Source organism: Silene latifolia, chromosome 1, assembly GCF_048544455.1.
Source record: "Silene latifolia isolate original U9 population chromosome 1, ASM4854445v1, whole genome shotgun sequence".
NCBI lineage: Eukaryota > Viridiplantae > Streptophyta > Magnoliopsida > Caryophyllales > Caryophyllaceae > Silene > Silene latifolia.
This window is the reverse complement of record NC_133526.1, coordinates 99,627,580-99,632,764: the sequence shown is the minus strand read 5'-3', so window position 1 is coordinate 99,632,764 and position 5,185 is coordinate 99,627,580. Positions and strand designations below refer to the sequence as shown.

The window sequence follows — 5,185 nt, the reverse complement described above, 5'->3', positions numbered from 1 at the left end:
AGATTCTCGTTCCCGTTTCGGACTCGCTTTGCAAGAAGCCATGGGTAGTAAGCTACTGATGAGTACCGCTTTTCATGCCGGTACAGATGGACAGACTGAGAGGACTATCCAGACTTTAGAGGACCTCCTCCGTGCTTGTGCTTTAGACTTTCACACTTTTTGGGAGAAGTGCTTACCTCTTGTTGAATTCTCCTACAACAATAGCTATCATACTTCTATCAAGATGTCACCTTATGAAGCTTTGTACGGTAGGAAGTGCCGTAGTCCTGTTTGTTGGGATCAAGTCCAAGATGCTCATGTGTTGGGACCCGATTTGGTGACTGAGACCATCAATCAGGTTCAGATCATTTGAGAGCGTATGAAAACCGCTCAAGACCGACAGAAATCTTATGCCGATGTCCGTCGTCGACCACTTGCCTTTGAGGTTGATGATCGAGTGTTCCTTAAGGTATCACCTATGAAAGGGGTGAAACGGTTTGGTATGAAAGGAAAGCTGAGTCCCAAATACATTCGACCTTTCCGTGTGCTTGAGAAGATTGGCCCCGTTGCTTACCGTTTGGAGTTGCCCCCGAATTTGAGCAAGGTTAATGATGTCTTCCATGTATCTCAGTTGAGGAAGTACATTAGTGACCCGAGCCATGTCATTCAAGAAGAAATCCCAGATTTGGAGCCTAACTTGACTTTGGAAGAAAGGCCAATCCGAATCCTCGAAAGAGCAAACAAGCAACTTAGAAACAAAGTTGTGCCCCTAGTTCGTATCCTTTGGCGTTGTGGAAATGTCGAAGAAGAAACTTGGGAGCCTGAATCTTCTATGTTAGCTAAATATCCCGAACTCTTCTCGTGAGGTACTTTCCGTTCCTTTATCTAATTCTTGTGAGTTTAGCTATCCTTTCGAGTGTTCCCTCTCCTTCTCTTAAATACTCTCCGCGTTAGTAGTCCTTGCTTAGTTGTTTAAAAGTCGTAGTTAGAGTTTGGTCATAGCTAGTGGAGTTATTATCCTTATTATAGAGTTTCGAACTAAAGATTTTTGGAAATGTTTTAATGTTTTCCACTGGTTTTAACGTCAATGAGTGGTAAAGCTCGTTATTGGAGACGTCCGATAATTGGTTTTCTCATTTGTTGGTGTAAAAATATATATTTTTATGTCTTTGATTTGGAATGTTGATGTTCTTGAACGGCCAACGAGGATATTCCGTTCCATTGAAAAGACACTTATATTTCATACATTCATATTCTGAAGATTTTGTTTACTTGATTTTAAAGAGATAGACCTACATATATACAATGTTCCTTCTTCTAAGTTTCGGGGACGAAACTTCTTAAAAGGAGGGATGATTGTAACACCCCGTAAATTTGAAGACCTTTATTATATTTTAAAAGTAATATTTTAATCTATTTTAATTTAATATTAATTTATTTGAAATAAAATTTATTTGATAAAATATAATCTTATTTTATTTTGAATAAATGTAATTATTTTTGATAGTTTAAAAATGTTTAAAAGTGATTTAAACTATATTTAAACCTTTTCCCTTGATAAAATAGATTTCGGATAAAAGTCGTAAAATTGGGATTTTCCCATTTCTTACGGTCGTTGGGTAAACGAGTTTGGATATTGGGCATATGAGTACTTAATCTTTTAGTAAAATCGTGTTTAAGAACATTAATTTTCTCGGAAATCGCGTTCGACGAATATTTCTAATTTCCGTCGAAACGAACCAAAACGTAAACAAATGACCCATCTCCCCATGTCTTTGGCTGGCCACCTACCCTCCATTTGTCCCCTCTTCCAATTTTCATTTCCTCCATAACTCAATCTATCTTCTCCTTCTCTCAAACACCAAAAACCCACTAAAAATCCTCCTTACAATCCCTAAATCCACCATAAATCCTTCATTTCTCCACCAATTTGCATAAAAATTATATATTTGGAATCCTCTTTTCATCCTTCATCTATTAGTAAGCTTTATTTTCATTTCCCCCAATTTTTGTTTAAGACACTTTTTTTTAGGGTTTCGAATTTAAGCTTAATAATTGTGTTTTTGTTGTTCTTATAGGTGAAGAATTTGAAGATGAGTTAGGTGACTCATATGTTGTTGAAGATGAAGAGTAATTTTGGGTTTTAGAAGCTTTCTCAAGTTATTACTTGTCTCTTTGCTAGCTTAAGGTAACTATTCCGAGTTACTCGACGAATTAATGTCACATTAGTAGTTGTATTTGTTGTTTGTTGTTGTTTGTTGTTGTTTGAGACGATCTTGTTGATAAATGAATGAATGGAGTAAGATGAGTATGCTTATGTTTAATTTATGTTACCCATTTGTATATTATTGTTTGGAACAAATTTGGATGAGGAATTATGTGTTGTGACAAGTCCGTGTTTTGGCTGGAACGCGTCAGTACCAGACCGAGACGGTTTCCAATGTTTCCAAAAATATGACAGATTGAACGGCGTCGAAAAATTAGGTGGTTTATCCACTTGAATCACTCAATTCGGAGTCCGTATGAGTAAATGGCGTCGTTTTATCGATAAAATTTATAGAAAAGTTTACCCTTGTGTGAGACGGTTATTTATGCTATTTTATTATGCGAGAATTTTGTGGAATTAGTTATTTTGTAAGTTGGAATATATTTTCTTATGTTGATAGTCTTTCACATGATAGAAATTGGAATAGTGCATGAAAATGATATTGTAATGAATTTTGTGATTTGGGCCAAAGTAGGCCAAGACTCGAGTGGGCAGATTGACCGAACGAGTTTGGTCAAACTAGGTTTAAACCGGTCAGCCTCGATTTGACCGATGACCCGTCGCGGGACTCGGGTCGAGGGTTTGTCTTTGAGGTGATATTGGTTGTCATTGGATGTTTTATGTTGATTCCTTGATATTTGTAATTATCATTTCACATGTTGGTTGTTGGATGCTTTGGATGCCTTATGCTTGAGTGTTGTTGCCTCATTGCCATTTTAGCTTGTTCTCATGGATTATGGTACTAGTGGTTAGTTGGAATATGGATTATTATTGATATTGGAGATATTGTTGGATTGTCAGCTAAATATGCTCTTGCGAAGCCTTTCATATGCTAGGGTGTGTATGATCATTTGTGTGTCCTACTTGTCTTGTGTGTCCTACTTGTCTTGTGTGAAAATTGGGTGTCCTACTTGTCTTGTGTGGTGTGGGCTAAAGTATTCAAGCTGGGACTAGGTCCTCGGTGAGTATTTCGGCCTTCATCATAGATAGGCCATTATAGTCTTTGACGAGTGTATGTTTGCGGCTTAATAGCCTTTGTGTCTTAGCTTGGTGGGTTTATATGCAAGTTAGGGCATGACCTCCTGACGTACTCGTAGAAGTATGTGGTCAGCTTAAGTACTAGCCAACCCTTTGGTGGACTCCTTAGGGGTACTCATGTGTGTGATCATGGGTCTTGGATGCGGTATTTTCCTCATGTCGCTAGGTCTGCGCAGGTTTAGGACTAGGGTGTTTACCTTACCTCGTGGTATAGACTCGAGTTACAGAGTGACTATTGACCGTCCTAAGAACTTATGCCTGTCTCTAGATATATTGTCCTTTCTTGTTTGATGATTCTATGAATCATAGAAGGTGAGATGCAAGCCGGCTATGGTTGATAGAGTTTGGATTCCTGGATGTTATGTGATTCACATGATAGTGTAGTATGAGTCGGTCTAGTATTCACATGCTAGGACTATGTGTTGTTATATTGTTGTTCACATGATAAGCACGATTGTCTAGCATCTATATGCTAAGGCTATGTGTGATTTGTATTCATATTCTTATGTTTACATGTTATATTAATTATGACATTTCGTGGCTGGGAGAACTCGGAGTTACTTCCCACTGACTGTGGCTTTCGTATTTGTATAAAATGCGATTGACAGGTAGGTGATGCATATATGGGGTACATGGACGAGCTAGCGAGCAAAGTAACCTTGGGACCTAGATTGGCTTTATTTTATTGTGACCCTTAAACACTTTTTATGTCATATACCATTTTTAGGGACATATGTCTCTCTTTTTCATATTTGGGTTGTATAACTTTGTTTCGCGACTTTAGCGATGTTTTATTTATGAGATTTATTTAGACCTTGCATGTTTGACACCTTCCCATTTGGATATTTTTATAACAGGTTCAGGTTTTAAAAATTACAGGTTTTTACCCAAATGAACCTACTACAAACATATCCATGCAGTTTTTATCTAGAATTATGTGTTTACTTTTCCGCAATAAATGAGGGTGTCACAGCGTCAGTTGAGGAGGTCAGGGAGGAAGCCCCCGTTGCTCAGAGAGGAGAAGGTCCACCTGGAGAAGAGGCTGTTGTGGAGCCTAACATCCCTGGGGATGTTCCTGCTGATGCCGCCCCAAATTCTACTGTTGCTGCCTAGTTTAGGCATTTTGAATTTTAATTTTTATCTTGACGTTTTGTTGGGCACCCTATGTGGTGGCTCATTGTAATCTGACTCTTGGTGCTTGGCACCTTTTGGTACTTTTGTTTTGCCTCGTAGGAGGGGCAAAAATATTTGCTTTTCAAGTTCCCCTGTTGAGGGGTGTTTTATGAAATTTTCGTTTCGCCCCTTCTGTTGTTTTTCTAGCAATTCTTTTGTTCTTTCTGTTTGTGTGCCGGCTTCGTACTTGTTGAGGTGCCTTTGGTGGTTCAGGTAGTTTTTTGTCTATCAGGATGCTCGAATCCCTCTGTTTCGACCACGCGCACACTAGGTACTTTCTGCAGGAGGAACAATTTGCTAGTTCTTGTTCATCAGTTAGCCTACTAGGACATTGCCTTAATATTCAACTTACCATATCCACATTCAATCCAAAAACAACGATAAACTTAAAAATGGAAGCAATTCCATAAATCCAAAATAGTTTAGGGAGCACAAAGTGTGTTCCCCCAGAATTTTTACAACAGCTTAAAAGAAAGAGAGTTTCGTTTTGGCCATTTGAAATACTATGTACGCTGCTTCCACATTTTGCTCCTTGTGACACCTGTGAAGTTGACACCAAGGGAAAATAAGAAAAAGGGTTTTGACTCAAAGGATTTGAAATATACGTTGTAAGTTGTCATTTCCTTAGTAGTACCTGCTGAATTCAGGAGACTTAGCACGTGCTTACTGAACGAAAGACCTTGCCTAGTGACTTAGTTGTTCATGCTGTAAAAAGAGATGTTACTGTTA

General features: G+C 38.4%; 1 long non-coding RNA gene across 1 annotated transcript; it reads left to right on the top strand.

Annotated features, from left to right (window-relative positions):
- Positions 1-1,717: 1,717 nt before the first annotated feature.
- Positions 1,718-3,979, top strand: LOC141599172 (uncharacterized). The gene is made up of 3 exons (XR_012523762.1): positions 1,718-1,959; positions 2,058-2,167; positions 3,892-3,979. It is a non-coding gene; the product is annotated as an uncharacterized LOC141599172 (long non-coding RNA).
- Positions 3,980-5,185: the final 1,206 nt, after the last annotated feature.